The sequence below is a fragment of the Cornus florida genome, unplaced genomic scaffold (assembly GCF_030987335.1).
Source record: "Cornus florida cultivar Cherokee Brave unplaced genomic scaffold, ASM3098733v1 CherokeeBrave_3.0.0_Hap2_Chr11, whole genome shotgun sequence".
Taxonomy (NCBI): Eukaryota; Viridiplantae; Streptophyta; class Magnoliopsida; order Cornales; family Cornaceae; genus Cornus; species Cornus florida.
In genome coordinates, this window is record NW_026775581.1 from 126,212,679 (window position 1) to 126,231,809 (window position 19,131).

General features: G+C 32.5%; 1 long non-coding RNA gene across 1 annotated transcript; it reads left to right on the forward strand.

Annotated features, from left to right (window-relative positions):
* Nucleotides 1-8,182: 8,182 nt before the first annotated feature.
* LOC132283751 (uncharacterized) lies at nt 8,183-15,636 on the forward strand. Its single transcript, XR_009472125.1, has 3 exons — nt 8,183-8,467; nt 9,797-11,992; nt 15,338-15,636. It is a non-coding gene; the product is annotated as an uncharacterized LOC132283751 (long non-coding RNA).
* Nucleotides 15,637-19,131: the final 3,495 nt, after the last annotated feature.

Here is a 19,131-nt window from a genome sequence, read left to right on the forward strand (position 1 = left end):
TTTACAAATTTTCATTCTTCTAATATACACCGAAAAAAGATAAGAAAACGAGTAAACTTATCATTGAAGTTTTAAATTACTACATCATTTTTTATAAATGTTTAATAAATCCAATAAATAAAGTAATGATGAATTTAATGGTAAAAATAGCTTAAAAATTTATCTTACAGATCAAATTACATTGTCAATTTTTTTTTATACTCTTCTATTTAACCAAACAAAAAGAGAAAAACTCTTTTCTCAATAAATATCTCAATAATCCCTTCTTTTCTCCCTTTCATTCAATTTCTTTCCTTCTTACTATCCATATATCAAAATTTATGGTGAACTCTTCTCAGTAACCCCACGTGTGCATAAAATTCTCTCTTAAAGGTAATTTAGTGAGTGTGTTTACTTTTTTAATTATCAAATAACACCCATTCACTTTATTTTTCATAGAAATTTGAACTAATCACGTTTTCACTCGAAAAAAGATGAAGGAGATGGTATTGAAATAAGGCCCTTAATAGTCTAGTGCACCTTAATTGTTGTTATATTGTAATATTATTATTATTATTATTATTATTATTATTATTATTTTTTTTTTTTTTTTTTTTTTTTTTTTTTTGTAATAAAGAAGATTATGAGTTTTTGTATAATTCGGATTAGAAATGAGATATTTTTGTGAAAAAGACTTCGTCAACCTTGGAAATATCCATGTAGCTCTGCTACATTTCGAAAAGACGATTGAATAACATTTATTGATTAATAATTTCAGATGTGGAAAGCTCATGTTGTCAACTTCATAATCTTCATACGTACAATATATATATATATATATATACACACACACATCACATGATGATCTTGATGTCATCATACATTAGTTTCTCGCGTTCTGCATCACATCAATTAGCTAGTCTTGATTAAATTGTGTCATTTACTTCATCTTAATTCATCCTATTTTGGCCGACACCGGTGTATCACGATTTATGGGATTTATTAAATCTATCAAATTATTTACCAAAAAAAAAAAGAAAAATTTATCAAATTTCATGCTATAAAATACTAAAACCGTTACTTATTAATTTGAAAAATGTCACCGATCTTATTATATTCAATCTTACTATAGATTGAGCCATGCATAGGGACTAGTGATGGATATCATATATCCAAGGATCCATCAAAATTTTATCGTTTTCTTAATCGACGTCACCAAACTGAATTGTCAACTTTGACCTTCATGTGTAATCTCATATTATGGTACAGTTGGTACTTTGATGTCATTAAATCATTTTAATACGGATTAATTTTGTAATCCAAGTGTATCAATTAGAAGGGAAACTCCAACAATGAACTAGTACTCTAGAGGTCCTGCACACGTAACCGTCGTTGAGATTTCGTCATTACTAATGGATCCCATTTATCTAGTGACTGTTATTTGTGCAGGACCTCTCCAACGCTAGAAAGAATCCTTGTCCAGGATACAAATAATACATTACATTAGATCGAGAAAGTTTGATGGAGTTGCAACTCATTTTAATTTTAGACTTTTAACAAAGATCACCTAATTTAAAGACTCCGTTGAAAGCAATGTGTGTGAGTATTTGCCTAATTACTACATTAAGTATAAAAAATACTTTTTCGATCCCAGAATAAATGTTACCTTTTTATTTTTAGCTGTTCCAAAATAAATGTCTTATTTAAAATGTAAAGTATGTTCCTTGTAACATTATCAATTTGTATAACCTTTTTGCATGGAACTTATAAAAAGTAAATTATCACATCGTGGGACTTACTATAGATAAAGTTGATAATTCATTCACTACTAATATAATATAAAAAAAATAATAAAACTCATCCACTTAAAAAATTGGATTCTCGAGACATTTAATTTTAGACAAAGAGAGTATTTAATATTATTTCAAATTTGTACGTTATTACTAAAGTTTGTAGTCAAGTGGTATATACTTGACTTAAGTCACACAATTCTTCTTAACAAGTGTCGTTTTCACGTTCCGAGCGCAAGTGCTCTCACGCTCAGCGCGCTCTTGCTCAAATTCTCACTGTTTATGACTTAATTCTGCCGCTCTCATTCTCGAATTCGTTTTCATTCCCATCTTATGTGATTTAATACTCGACTTTATAAAGTAAAAGCTTAAACAAATAAATAAAATTAATTATATTGGTATTGAGTAGGTGAAAGTGTTCCTTTCTCTTCTTTTTCAAGCCTTCCCAACACAAAGCATTGTTCCATCATTAGGACATATATATGTATGTATATCTCTCACAATCAAAATAGTGATATTGTCTCCTAGTTTCCATGCACCATTAATCGCTCAAATACAAAACTAATTATCAGAGATGGCAACTAATGCAGTTTCTAAATTAATCGTAATTGTGTCAACGTTCTCTCTCATTATTAATTCACAACAACCCCAAATTGATATTTTTCTTTCTTTCAAATAGATATTTTTGTATAATCGAAATTGATTGAATGTTTTTCTATCAAGAAAAGCAACTTTTGACATTAGTTGTATGAAATGATAATATTCAAATTGTTTTTTGAAACACGAATATCTAAATAATATTTGTTTCACCTCCCATTGGTTGTAAATTGGACGAAAATATTGCGATTTTTTTTAAGGATTATTGCAGCACTTGGGGAAAATATTGTGAAAATTTCTCTTCTAAGTGCGTGTGTGTGTGTGAACAAGGAAATTAAACACACAACGCATTTTCTCTTCTAAGTGTGTGATTTACCTGAATTGTGGATTATGTGAAGACGTACACTGGATTGATTGGGATGGTACTTTGTTTTCGTTTGTCCTTATAATATAGTCAATCACATTATTCCTTTCCATTTCCATGTGCTTGCCCTTTTTCTTTGCAGCACTTTTCCATCTTGCCGTACTTGATATAGGGTATATATATATATATATGTATGTACGTATATGTATGTATCACACTGTACATATAAAAATATTGTTTATATGTTTACATTGTGACTATAAAGATAATAAAGCTTTCATAAATTTATTAGTAGAGGATTCTATAATCTAAAGTATTTTGTTTGCTAGACTGGTGGCCTTCTATATCTTAAAATATGATTATATATCTTTTCACAACAATATAAACAATTTAAATTTGACCAAAGTCGAAAGTTATCATATCTCTCGCATCATTTGGAATGCTTGTTTCAATCTTTTGAGAATTAAAAATAAATAAAAAAAATTATATAAAAATTTGTTTGATTGACAACTGTTTTTTAATAAAAATCTTCAATTTATATAATAATTTTTTATTTTTTGAATTAAATTAAAAATTATCAAATGTATATGATCCGACAAAAGAAACCTGAAAATATCTTACAAAAGCATCAAATTTAGAAAATCGAAGTGATTGCGATTTATATATAACAGGAGTAATAGACATGTCTGCGAACCATTTTGTCCACATTAATTATGGGGTATAATATATAATTAACTAGTACCAAAAAAAAATCTGAGAGCATCTCCGGTTATACCTTAAAAGTTAAAACACTTTTTTGTGTAAAGGGTAATGAAACTTACATTGAACACCAATTGACTAATTTTTAATTAATTATTTATACTAAATAAAATTAAGTGCTAAAAATAACTCTTACAATCATTGTAACTATTGGGTGCAAGAATTATTTTCCTCTAATAAAATATACACCGCCACTATGTGTAAATTTTTTTTTTTATTATCTCCGGCAGTTAAGATACACTGGTCACTCATTCCATTAACTAATTAATTGTAAAAATTATATGGGTTCCAGATATGACACTGATATAAAACAAAATAATCCAAAATTTATATGTAAATTTATTATGACAAATCAAATTTATACAAATAAATAAATAAATATATATATATTGAGAGAGAGAGAGAGAGATACAATGTTGGATATACTCTAATAACTTTCAAATAATCTTATCAGACTATGTCAACTAATTAATTTGTTGATACTCAAAATATTTATATATATCCGGGGAAGACTTGCCCTAGTGGACCATATAAAATTAGAAAGCTGCTTAATTAATTAACATGATTAATGATATCCTAATTGCTTGTTTGTACATGAAATTAAGTACGAAACAATCTTTGTAAAGGTTACCTTTTACCTAATCATGATGTTACACCCTAACCAACCAATGGAGTGGGACCTCTACATACCATATTATATAGATATAGATATAATCCATGTTGTTTAAGCAACCGAAAAGCTTGATATATTACTAACTATTTAAGCCTCGTGCCTTTACCCTCACCAAACATTAGATAGATATTGTTTTAATTAATTCAGATTCCTCCTCCAATTGGCTCGAAAAGTTGAAAAACATGAATGTTGAGACGTACATTATGAGAAAAATCATTAGAATAATGTCAAATGTTTGTCCAATTAATTCAGCATTTATTCATGTGAATCAAAGAGTGACTCAAGATTGTGCATTTTAAAGAAAGAAACAAGATATGACTACACTGTGTGTTTGTGTGTGCGTTTATGCCATTAATTCGATGTTCCCAATTCTTTTTTGGGTTCAGTTGATTGAGAGCAGGGCCGAGACAGGGTGAGACTATTCAAGCAACAACTGACATGTCCGCTACTAGTTTGCTAAGTGAGATGAGGAGGGTTTATTCTATTTGTGGTTGATATATTAATATTGTAGTGTCTCCAAACAAGGCTTTGTAGCGATGATTTTATTGTCTTTTCTTCCTAGAAGACCCACCAGGAGCTGAAGTCTGTTTCAAGGATATAACCCACACACACACACACACGCAAAAACACACACACACACGCGCGCGCGCGCGCGCGTATTATGAGACTTCTAAATATGCTATGGTGCAAGGCTTTTTCTTGCAATGCCCAACGCTATGGTGCAAGGCTTTTTCTTGCAATGCCCATCTTTCCATGAAAGCGGCAGATCCAAAGTCCCTAATGGGCCCACTATTTAAATGCTTACAGCAGGGCCTTGTTTAAGTTTTGGAGTGAGGGAAACAACTGCTTCAAACGTTAAATATTAAAGGTGGGGACAACCACTAGAAGCCTGCTTTTTTTTTTGGATGACCGAGTGGTCGGGAAATTGTGCTTTCATATGGATTGGGTAAAACTATATTTACATTTGAATTACATTCAAATTAGTTCTTAGTAATACATTGTTCATCTGAATCATCTCGAATAACTTATGCATTTCAAAACTTTTGAGATATCAAACATACTTATGTTTGGATAATATTAATCGAACCCATTCTTGGTAAAACATTTTTTAACTGAATCATCTGCATTCCAAATTTTTTTGGATATCAACTTCTTGACACAACTCATGCCTTAAGGCGTTGGGTTAAGTCCGATAACAAGTGTAACATACTCTCGTGTTTAATTACCGTAGGGTTTAATTTGGAACTTTAAAAAACATTGTGGATGATAAATTGGAGGAAGGTGAGATGAGGTCAAGTCATTATTTCCTTATGTCCAGAAGGACACACGTACTACGTACAATAGCCGGGATATCCCCACCAAATTGCAAGGGCATAGGAAAGTTTGTTGTAATGATTATGGGGGTGAGACAGAGGACGGTGAAATTGCCATTGCAAAATATTGTTTGGGAAATGGCGGTATTGACTCCTTTGGGAAATGTTGGGAGATATAATTTTAAATGTCTGAAAATAGTTAATTAAAACGAAAAAGGTCATGGTGACCTAAGACAAACCAATAAAAGAGTAGCCAAACATGCCCCAAATTTAAAATGGTGGGCTGTTGTCTGCTGTGTTGATCAGAAAAAAACAGGCATGTCCTTCTCAATTAGTCACTTTACATTAAAGAGACCAACATTCTCATGGTATGGTTAGCTCCACACTTTTCGAGATAATTTTCCCCCTCTTTCTTTATCTAACTTTTTTCTCTCTCATTTTTCACCTTAATTTCCTTTTTAATTTTATCTCTATAGCTCTAATATTTATACAATACAATTAAAATTACAACCAAAGAAAGAAAGAAAGAAAGAAAGAAAAAAAAAAAAAAAAAAAGGCTTTAAAAAGCAAATATGGGTGGCTGTGGACGCCTTTAAATGGTGACCGCATGAAGATAAGGACACGAAATTATTGAATTGAAAGGCCTTGCACTTGTGCAACAAAATGGGAGGGCTAGCTCTAATGATACATCATATGTAGGATTTGCATATCTATATCTACATCTATCTGTATATATAATGTGGTCCTCTACATGCAGTCGGGCGTCCACGTGGCAGGGCCGGCAAGGTGTGGCCATGGCCACGTGAGAGTTGTGGTCCAAAGGGGTTTATAATTCGAAAGGTTGCCTCAAAAACAAAGAGGTGACAGCCTGTTGAGGGAAAAAAAAAAAAAATGCATGGGAGAGGGAAATTTTAATGAGGGATGATGAATGGTGTGCATTAAAAGTGGGTAGTGGTCTTTATTAGAGTGCAAGAAGAATGAATCTAACAAACTCTCTTTGTTTTTTTTATTTTATTTTTTGAGTTATGGAAAGGACCTCTGGGTCTTTTGTTTCGCCATCCAACTTGCAACTACTCTCTTTTTGTTTTTTTGTTTTATTTAGGTTGTCACCAGTTGGCTACCACGTTTGTGTGTGTGTGTGTGTGTGATTTTCAAATTTCTGGGAGCATAAATCATATCAGATCCCTCCACCACGTCTAATCTTAATATATAGGAAGAGATTTCACTCCAACCAAGTTCAAGTCTTCCGGTGTAATAAAGATTATTTAGAAAAGTAGTTGAGTATAAATAAATGTGTATGCAGCACTATTTAATAATTTGAATTTTTGTAAATAAGCGTTCATCTATTACAGTTGGCATCAGAATCAGACTTAGTCCTTGATTCTATACCACGCCAAGGGTTGGAATGACTCACCCTAGTAGGCAGGGTGACCCAATCGTAACGAGGGTATTGCGAGTTTAGGTGGGAAAGGCAAGAGTCATTTGTCCCACATCAGATCCAGATAAAAAAGTGATTGAGTATAAATGAGTGGACATATAACACTACTCAACAATTTAAATTTTTAAATAAATAAGTAAGTGTCTACCCGTTACATCGGGTCAATGTCTCTTTTCTCACAAAATGCCTTTGGGCTTTGGCATTACTTCACACTGACAAGTCCTCTGTATACTATAGGCAGGCCTGGTAAATAATTGGGCTGCATGATTAAGGTCCATGCCATCTGATTTGGGTTAGACTACAAATACCTTCTGTCTAAAATCTAGATGAGCATGGGTCCCATTTTTGGACAATCTCTCGTCTTAGTAAAATAGGAATCCCAAAGGACGTGGGTCGGTAACCCATTGTCTTTTGAGAAATTATTTTTGTCTTTACTATAATATTTTAGGTTAATTTTAATGACACTCTCTAAATTTTGAACAAATTTAGATGGAGATATTTTTTGAAACTAAATATTATTCAGATCCCAAATCACTTTTTCATCACTTTTACCATTAAAAATGTGCAAAATTACAATTTTATCTCTATTTTTTAAATATATTTTAATTTAAAATATCAAAACCTCAAGTGAAGATAAAGATTTAGCAGTGGTCTTCAGAATCTAGTTGAGATAGATCAATAATCAAAGGAACAAAGAGACACCTGTCATCAGAATCAGTTAATGAATATATGGAAAATGCTAAGCATCTCCAAAGGAAATTCGTGACTAATATCGCGAATGACGTGGCTAAATACATGGTCCTACCAAATATTAAACATTATCTCAAACTAGCGAATTTTCACCCAAAACCAGCGGTGAGTCTCTCTGGTGAGCGGATGACGTGGAACGGCTGCAAGGCGAGGTGGGCTCTGGTGAGCTTGAGCCCACCCAAAAAAAAAAGAAAATTTACTATTCTAATTTTAGCCCAGATAAAAAAAAAAAATTATTAATAGTTTTAGCCCATCCCAAAATTTGCCCACCCAATCAAGCCCAATCAAGTCAGCCACCACACTAAAATAAAGGCCCAAGCCAAATAAGCCCAGGGCCGGCCCTGACCCAAGGCGACAAAGGCGGTCGCCTACGGCCTCAAACTTTATAGGCCCATGGAAGATGGTACACCAGAAAAAAATATATATATTTTTAGGGCAAATCATTTCAGCCTCCCGAATCGCCTCCATCTCTTTTCTCGTTCTCAACTCTGAACTTCCCCCCCCCCCCCCCCCCCCCCCCCTCTCTCTCTGCTACTGCAAACTACAAAATCTACAAGAATCAGAAGTTCAAAACCCATATATTTCAGTTTATCTATCTGTCTGCAAGAATCAAAAGTTCAATACCTATTGCCTATATCTAAACGCATATCGGCATATCATTTCAGATTGTTCAAAAAATCAAAACCCATATCTTTCAGTTTCCTTCGCCCGCTGTTCCAGTTCGGGATCGCCGTTCGCAAGCTTCAGCCGCTGTCTCTCAACTCTCAAGCTTGCCCCCCTCTCTCTCTCTGCAACTGCTAACGTGTATGTATGGGTTTTCTTTTAATTTTTTTTCTAAATCAACTAATCAAGGTCTGTAATTCTTGTTTTGCAAACTAAATCCTATTTGGTGAAATTTTTTATGATCTTTTTTATATAATTTTTTTTTTTTTTTTTTTTTACAATATAAAGTAACAAAATTTGCATTGCATTTTGAGGTAATCACCGTAATCTACATTTTATTTCAGCAAAACAAATATATTTTTTTATTTCTTTATTTCTTTATTTTTTTTGGTCAATTATGTCTACAAGAAAATTTGAATCTGGGCATGAAAAAAAGAAGAAAAAGAATCTGAATTGGATTAGAAATCTGCAGAGATTGAATCTGAAACAATTTTATCAACATGCCACGCTTTTTGAAGATGGAAATCTTTTCAGAACTAAAAAAAAATCATAACAAGAACTTTGACAAGCAAAGGTACTTAATATAGGGTAAAGCTCTAAGTTACTTCTTGAAAATTAAAATACTTACAAAAAGCATGCTTTTGAGCTAATTCCATAGTGTTGGAAGGGGCTTGCCATGGACTACCTCACACTCTGTTTCCACTAGTAGATTCTCAAATAGGATTAGTAAATTGGTCAAAAGAAGAGATAGGGCACTGAGCGGTGAATTGTTAAGAAATAAATTGGTAATTTTTATTTATTACTTACCCAAATAGGATTTTCTATGCCTTTATCAGTCAATTGTCTAAAGAAACATTGTTAATTAACTAAAATTGAATTAAGCAACAGTTGATTTTGGTTGATATATTTTGATTTAGCCCACCCGATTGAGAAATCCTGGATCTGCCCTTGGCCCTAACACTCCTCTCGTGTACGAAAAGGGTATTCTTCATATTTAGAAATTTGTTAATTCTTTAAATTTGTATGTAAAGATATGATTATGTAAAGATCAACTGTTTTATTGGTTCTTTTTGGGTAAAGATAGTGTATATTTTCTTCAATTTGTCTAGTTTTATTTTAAGAAAGTGTCTAGTTTTTCTTTTTGTTAATTATTACCAATTTGTTTTCTTTATATATGATTTTGTGAAGTTTCTTTTCGGGTTTTTTTTTTTTTTTTTTTTTTTTTCAATTAGTTGATTAAGGAAAGTATATATTTTGTTAAATTCTTGTATTTAAAGAAAGTGTTCAATTTTTCTGAGGATAAAAAAAAAATTCTTTTTTTTTGGGTTGGGTTTATACATGAATGTTAATAAATTCATGTAAATATATATATACATGTAGTAAGGAATCTAGAGAGGGAGAAAGAAGAAAAGGGGTGGTGGGGAGCAATAACAATGTTTGGATTTTGATTTCACTGTTTTGCTGTTATAGGTTGATGGAAGACAATTGGAAGTTCAATAGTCGACTGGGTTAGAGAGAAAGATCCCTTCAAAGATATTATGTTTTGCCATCTTCCTGCCAAGTCTATATTCAAGTTTAAATTGGTTTGCAAGGATTGGCGTCAATATTTGGGACTAATGCAATGCAAACTTTACAGACTTATTTTTTCAGTAAATTTTCTGGATATTACTATATGTCCAGATATTTCACTCCAAAGTTCATTTCGTTAGACCGAGCAAGTTACAGGGTGGCGAATGATATTTTGGATTCCTTACCACACCGTGTAATTGTAAGGAGCAGTTGCAAAGGTTTACTACTATGCGAAGCACGTAACCAAATTGGTTTATACTATATTTGCAGTTCTGTGAACCTTCAGTGGGAGGTGATTACTTGTGTCGATGACACAGTTAATCCAATTATTTCTGAAATGGTGTTAGCTTTTGAACCTTCAAAGGAAGGGTTCAAAGGATTTGAAATTGTCAATGCATCTCTAATTGGACCCCCTATGACAGTTGAGGTGTATTCATTGAAAACAAGTTCTTGGCAAGGATATACAAAAGGAGGCTTAGACTCTGCAGTAGAATTCATTCTAACGCGTTGTACTTAAAAAGGACTGTTTATTGGAGGATTTCGTCTAGGAGACTCTTTTTTTTTTTTAAATGGATTCAGGAACTGACGGCTGTATTGACTTGGAGTACCTAAGTGAAGAAGGAACCATAACTGATTGGGAGGGAAAACTCTGTTTCATTCACTCGTACTCTGTGGGAAACGATTGTCGTTTCAGTATTTTTGTTTGTCCACAGAAAGAAAAGAAGATGATGTTGAAGATGGAGGGTACGATAGACCTCCTAAAAGTTTATGATGTAGATCTACTGATATAGGTATTAGTTGGGATAGAAGACGATTTAGTCAATATTCTCATAGGGGATTGACTATATGCATATCATATGAGGAGTTAGGAGATAAATGTAATCAGAAGGGTTGTGAATGCAAGGGATACATTATGTATTCCATATGTAAATTTACTGGTGAGGTTATAGGAGCCAAAAGAAGATACGAAATGTAAAATTGATCCTCAAGATGAGCAAAAGCACAAAAAGAAGCCTGTTGAAATGCTACTAGAAGATAAGAAGCATGAAGAAGAAGAGGCCATGTATGTAGAAGAAGATCAAAAACAAAATGGCGACAAGAATGCAGAAGAAATGAAAAACAGAAAGAAGAGAAGGTGAACATGCAGTCCTTTATTTGTCATACCATGCTAATATTTTTTGTGAACTTAGCGGTTCAAATTCATCATTTTTATTGTTGTCCTCATATGATATGAGTATAGCCAACTATGAGAGTATTGACTAAATCGTCTTCTATCCCAGCTAATGTAGATCTACGCTGCAAACTTCTAGGAGGTCTATTGGACCCTCCATCTCCAACATCATCTTCTTTTCTTTCTGTGGACAAACAAAAATACTGAGACGACAATCGTTTCCCACAGAGTGTGAGTGAATTAAACAGAGTTTTCCCTCCCAATCAGTTATGGTTCCTTCTTCACTTGGGTACTCCAAGTCAATAAAGCCGCCAGTTCTTGAATCCATTTAAAAAAAAAAAAAAGTCTCTCCTAGACGAAATCTTCCAATAGACGGTCCTTTTTAAGTACATCCAGAATGAATTCTACTGCCGAGTCTAAAGCCTTCTAAGACAACAAGCAACCAAGACTATAGTAAACACAAGCGTTGGAGAGGGCGATATGAGAAGCTAGATTTCATTCCTGATATTCTCAGTGGAAGCAGCAAGCAATACTTTAACACTACCTTCTTGACCCTGAGCACAAGTTTATCAAAGGAACACCAGTTATCTGGTTGATATTTTTAATTTTACCTTTAGTTGTATTGGTTATAGACAAATTATTGTTCTACATGGTTTTGAAAAAGAAAAACATTCAACTGTGGATGTTGTTTGAGAAAGAATAGAAATGCCAAATATTGGCCATTTTACTGCTTACAAGTTGAATTTCTGAAGCTGGTCCGATCTGGTAATCATTCGGGCGCATTAAAGGTCACTTGCTCTCATTTAGGCCCATTGGCTACTAGTGATCCAGCTTTGCTGAAATCCTTGAAGGAGACTTTGTTGGCATTGCTCAAAGATGCACTTTGTGAAGGCTTGCCCTTTCTTACTCTTGCAAGTTCACTTCAGGTATGGCATTACTTGCTGCTTGTCTACTTGCTGTGCTGCTCGTCTTGTACTTCTGTTCTAAAAGTTGGCTGATACAGCTTTGTAATGACATTATGTATCACTACATAAATATAGGATTGAGATTCATAGCCCTATTGAGTGGTACTTCCATTATGGTGCTATAACAACTGTTATTACCCTTATGGCCTGCCACAAAACTTGAATATAGTCACCTAAAACACTTCTACCCTCCCCTCCCTCTTTTTTTATTTACTTTTTGTTTTTTAATCTCTCTCTCTTTCCACCTATTCTCTCATTTGGCAACTAGGAAACTCAATTCATTAAACGAATTTTATGCTCATTTTCTCCTATTAGTTCATCTATATTTTCCACTTCTTTCCCTGCTAGTTTTTTATTTTTTTATTTTATTAAAGTTCAATAGACTATCAACAGTTTCATAGCATTATTCAGTCATAATCAGTTTCCACTTCTATGTCTTGATTTGTAGGGAACAGATCAATGATAAAAAGGTCAAATCAACTAGTAGTGGCTTAGCATTTATTACAAATTACAATTTTTGTAATAAAGGTCATGAAAAATCATTAAAAACATTAAAGTATAGCTAATTCAGTTGAGACATGAAACATGGGATATTGGTTAGTTTTTCAGGGTCTTTTTTATTGGTAGTTAGTTTTAGGGATTTGCTAGCAAGAACAAAAAGTATGGCTTGGATAACCTATCCCTGCTAGATATTACTGGTACTTGTACTCCCTCTGCATGAAGTAAGTAGTCCATTTTAGAAATTTGGTTTTCAAGGTAGACAAACATTTATTGGGTCGCACTAGAGTATAAATTTTCAAAACTAACCACATGTTAGATTAGCTAATTTCTTATGGAAAGAGGCTATTCTAAAATTTTATGACACTTGGTAAATTGACTTTTTAAAGTGGACATCAATTAGTGGACACCAAGAAAAGGAAAGATGGATTATATTTGGACAGAGGGAATAAGATTGTTACAACATGACTCTTAGGGTGATACCATGATTTAAAATCATGCTTATGAGATAACCGCCAACGGATTTGAGGTTGCTTGTTAATAGCCATAATGGGTCCTCTCTAACTCTCTTATTATTATTATTATTTTTATCTGTGACAAGGAAAAGTATGTTAATATTACTGGATTATGGCTAGAGGCTGAAGTGTTTTACATTCCTAGACAATAGACTATAGATGATTCTATATAATTGCTCAGGTATCCTATGTGTGTAGCCTTTTCTCATCTGTATATTTTTTTTTTCTTCTGTGAATTGGTTTTTGTCATGTTGCTTCCGCTGTTACTAGGTCATGCTGCCATGGATAGTTGTTCTAGCATTTGAATTGGAACAAAAGTGGGGAATGACACCACTGCTGTGTGTCATGTTACTTCGAGTCATAACCTCCTTAGTCTTGGCCCATCCAATTGTCTAAATAATTCGACAATTTGGTTAAGTGAAATAACATCGTTTTAGGCATGTGACTGCTCATAGAATTTCCCCTCTCTCTCTTTCTTTCTCAGAAAATCTTTGCGAACCTTCCAAGATGTCCTTTGCAGCTATCTAACTGTATGGGGAGAGTTGCTTAATGCATATCAGAAAGAGAATTTGTCAGATTTTCCATAATGCAATCCTCTACTTGTGGAATCCTGTCATTTCCTTTGGGATATGTGGTTCAATCAAGTCAGCTGGCTCTCTGTAACAGCTTATGGGATGTAGGAATTGAGTGCTACTATATTGGCTTCTCCTCATGTTCAACTTCTGAACCCCTATTAGAGGCGTGTGGGATTTATATTGATGCTAATTAGTCACCCAACCAAAAACTGGTTATGGTTGCAATGCTTTCTGAAAACCGTTATAGTACTCTGGTATCCTTTGTCAAATCTAATTTGGTTTTCATTGCCATTTGATTTTTTCAAGAATGAACAACTTCAGGGAACTAGTTTAAGCAAAACCGCCTTATCTCTTAAGATTACTTACGGTGCCTTCAAATTGAGAAGAGATTTGCACTTGAAGTCAGAGTCTCTCTCTCTCTCTCTCTCTCTCTCACACACACACACACACACACACAGAGAAACATATTGAATACTTACTAGGACTTGCATACAGTTTTTCGGGGAAGTTTACAAATGCCAATTAATTTTTATTTATATGCAAAGATGTCGCAGTGTAGCTAGAATTATCAGAAAGTAGTGACCAGAGGCTTTATAACTGTGCAGTGCAGTATGTCAGTAATTTATCAATTGAACAATGTATAGAGGTGATCTTCATCACATTTTTAGGTGTTTCAAGTATCAAAATAGTTAAAATTTGGAATGGAATGCAATATGTTGGTTGTATGGTCTTACTAATTGCTTATCTTTACCAATTGCTCTTATCTTTATTCTTGAAGAATCCCGTATTCGTGGTTGCTATGCCTTCGGAAAACCATTATAGTACTCTAATATCCTTTGTCAAATCTAATATGGTTTTCATTGCCATTTGATTTTTTCAGTTGAAGCAAAACTGCATTATTTCTTAGATTACTTACGGTGCCTTCAAATTGAGAAGAGAATGCATTGATGAACTTGAAGGCAGAGTCTCTCTCTCTTTCTCGCACATGCACACATGCGCACACGAGTGCACACAGAGAAACATTTCGAATACTTACTAGAACTTGCATACAGTTCTTCGGGGAAGTTTACAAATGCCTATTCATTTTTATTTAGATGCAAAGATGTGGCAGTGTAGCTAGAATTATCAGAAAGTATTGACCAAAGGCTTTGTAACTGTGAAGTGCAGTATGTCAGTAATTTTATCAATTGAACAATGTATAGGGGCAATCTTCATCACATTTTTAGGTGTTTCAAGTATCAAAATAGTTAAAATTTGAACATATTAAGAATGGAAGTTCTGCAATAAGTTGGTCGTATGGTCTTACATTGAAGCAAAGCCGTCTAAAATGGAGGTAGGATACGCGTATAAAATGTTTTGCGTCATTCCACATACCATTTGCTCTGTGAAGAACGTGATATAGTTATAGACCTAGGCGTTGATTCTCTCATTCATATTAGTTGAAATCATAGATTATCATTTGGTCCAGTTTATTATTTAGCATAAATCAGCATGTTCACTTTTATTCGAAACTCCACAGTACACTGACAGTTGATGTGTACATTACTTTCTTTTTGTTGATTTTATGTAAAATGGTAATTGATTAATGTAAATGGCTTATGTTTCAGAGTATAGTATTTGAGTTCTTATCATAAATTTAAATAATTTACATCCAATTTCATGCTAATAGTTATGGATTTAATGTTGTTGTTTTTTTTGTTTTTGTTTTTTTCCATCAGGTTGCTAGAGGTTTTGAGATGGGACATTTGAAGCGAAACCTCATGTCTACTAATAGAAAGACCACCTCATGAAGCAATTCTTTAGTTTTTGACCTTTTGAAAAAAGAAAAAAGAACAACAACTTTAGTTTAGAATATTTTACGTACATAGTTACTTTGGAATATTATCAAGTGATTTTGACCAAGCTGTTGTGATTAAAGAGTTGTGTGGACAAGAAGGCCAAGTGCCTAAATTAGGCTTTTGAAGTGACACCTTATGACTATTACGGCGTCCGAAATGAAGAAGTTACTGTTTTTCAATTCTTTAGTTTAGAATATTTTACATGTATAGTTAATTTGGAAATGTATATGATTCTCACTAATTTTGGTGGTTTGAATTTAATGAATTAGAGAGAGGCATTCAAATTAAGTGTGTGTGATTTACCTGAATTGTGGATGTAGCATGACTGTGATTATGTGAAGACGTACACTGGATTTATAGGGATGGTAATATATTTTTCTTTGCAGCACTTCATATAGGGTATATGTGTATGCACCACCTATATGTGAATGTCACACTGTACATATAAAAATATTGTTTATATGTTTGACATTGTGAGACTATAAAGATTGTAAAGCTTTCATAAATTTATTAGTAAAGGATTCTGTAATCTAAAATATTTTGTTTGCTAGCCTTGTGGCCTCCTATATATTAAAATATGATTTTATATCTTTTCACAACAATGTTATCAATTAAATTTGACCAATTTTGAAACTATGATAGTTTGCCTGTAATTTTCATACCATGCTTCCACTTAATGCTAGCTCATGAATGTTTAGTGTGACATCTCACATCATTTGAGATAATGTTTGGTTTATTTTTTGAGAATTGAAAATAAAAAATTTATATAATGAATTGATTTTTAAAAGCTCAATTAATTTTTTTTTTTTGATTTATACAGTTTTCTATTTTTTAAGTTAAATTTAAAGTTATTTTCTGAATAACAAATTAATTTAAGATTGATTTTTTTTTTGGGTCGTTCGAACAAACGTATTTAAAGCTTCCAATTCATTATTAAATGAATTTATCAAATGTGTATGATCCGACAAAAGAAACCTTAAAAGATCTTTTAAAAGCATCAAATTTAGAGGATGGAAGTGATTGTGATTTAGAATAATATATAATTAATTGGTACAGAAAAAGAATCTAATAGCTTCCAAGTAATCTTATCAGACTCGTCAACTAATTAAAACTAGCCAATTAATTAGTGACAATCAAAATACTTATATATATCCTGGGAAGACTTGCCTAGTGGACCATATAAAATTAGAAAGCTGCTCAATTAATTAGTATGATTAATGATATCCTAATTGCTTGCTTGTACATGAAATTAAGTACGAAACAATCTTTGTAAAGGTTACCTTTTACCTAATCATGATGTTAAACACTAACCAACCATGAAGTGGGACCTCTACATACCATATTTTAGATATAGATATAATCCACATGTTGTTTAAGTGACCAAAAAAAACTTGATATTTTACTAACAACATTTCACTTCACCAGTGAATATAAAATTTATACTCACCAAGTATGTGGCGCAAGGCTAAACAAACAAGTGTCCTTATATTTAAAATAATAATAAAAAAAAACAAATAATTTGATTACTATTCGGGTTGAATCCAAATAAATCCGAATTAAATTTTAATTCTCTGATAGAGGACTACATGACAATACTAAGAAACAAAGATCATGTATTTTTTCAAAACTGTTTACTTCTTACAACATATATCCATTTTGATTGGTCATGATGGACAATGATTGATTAAATTTGCAATAATGAAATTTAAGACACTTGCAAAATTAACCAAGAGAGTGTTATATATATATATATATATATATATATATATATATATATATAATGGGGCCCACAACTACATTACTAAATTTGTATGCAAGTGGTAATGCAAATTGTGTGATGGCACGCAAAACAAAAAAAAAAAACTTGTATAATTAGGTTCTAAAAGCAGTATGGTATCTATCTATCCACTTGTGAAAATTGGCAAGTTACAGAAGAAGACGTTCTTTCTCATGCTATAAATATAGGATCATATTGTATCGCTGAGTACACACTTGAACGAGAATAAGAAAGAAGTTTATTTCTCTCTCATTCTAAAATGTCGCTCTTTGTTATTTTTTTTTTTTTTTTTTGTGTATGAATATATTTATTCTTATATTTACAATAATTTCTATAATCTAAATATTTTGCTTGCTAGACTTGTGGCCTTCTATATCTTAAAATATGATTGCAATCTTTTCACAAAAATATACATGGATCATACCTAAAAAGCAACCAAGCCCAATCAAGGACCCAATAGACCTTAAAAACTCTTGAAGAAATTACAATTCACCTTTTTTGTTCTTTTTGTGCTGCATAGCCTCTCCCACAGTGAAGCCTCACAATGGCCCTGATTTTATAGCCCATGATCTAAAAATAGAATGGACTTGAACGAATTTCAAGTCCAAGTCAAAACGCTTCTGGACACTGTAGGCAGGCCTAGTAAATAATTGAGCTGCCTTATTAAGGGCCAGGCCTGTCATGAGTTGGACTGTTATCTGTCTAGATGAGCATGGGCCAGAACTTTGGGATTGTAATATCATATTACTGAAATAGGAATCTAGTCAAAGAATAAAGATCTGAAATATTTTCATTTTTCAATTGATAGAAGCTAATAATTGAAATTGTCTATAACTATTTTGGCGTGACAAAAGTCCTTTTCAGATGGCTATATTTGTATTGCTTGCAATCCTTAGTAACTTCTAGTTGGGAGAGAAATTATCAAATGGTCGGAGCCAATCATCATTTGATATTTATATAAAAAAAATTAATAAAATTTACACTTTGTTTTTTTTTTTTACAAATTTATTTAAGTGTTGTGATTGACTTGAGACTAATAATTTCAATTTTATATAATAATTTATCATAATCGGTGCATGTTACTTGAATTAAATCTCAACTTAATAAGTCCTGAATTTTTTATTTTTTATTTAGATAAATCGTGTGACTCACACAGTTATGAATTATATGGTCATATAGCACATTCATCCCTATATAAATATATTTTTTTCAGCCCTTCTTTGTATTCATTTTGGCTATTTATTTATTTATTGCAATACAACCTAAATGTTGTGCTCATTTGAATTTGAGAGTAAGATTACTTTTATCATGGGGGTGCTCTCACCATTACCATTAGCTTTCCGGTGATATATATATATATATATATATTTTTTTTTAAAGTATTTATTCTTATTTTATAATATTTGATATTTTATTTTTAATTTTTATCAGCCAAACTAAGGAAAGAGAACTCTAACACGAGAGCTGGGTGCTTTACCATCTAAACCGGCCACTAGATAATGCTGCTAATATTTGCTATTTCACAAACTGAAACTTGAACTCTTATCAATGACACCAATATTTAAGTGTTCTACGGTATAAACACATTTTGCAGTTGTATTGGCAAGAGATATTCTAGCATGGAGAGCCATGAGATAAGTTGCATGGTCTTTGAGTCTTAATTAATCTATATTTGGTAAGCTATGACAGAATGGAAGACGCACATTCATCATTTGATCTCCAATTTGGGAGAAGTGATAGGTTTGTTTAATGTTTTGAAAGTTGTTGGAAAGACAATGCTTCATCATTAATTTTCACCTAGTAAAATTGATTTTTCCAAACCAAACATGTCACAACCACTCCCAAGATAAAAATATATTGATCAAATAATTTAATGAATTAATTTCATGTTACGTTT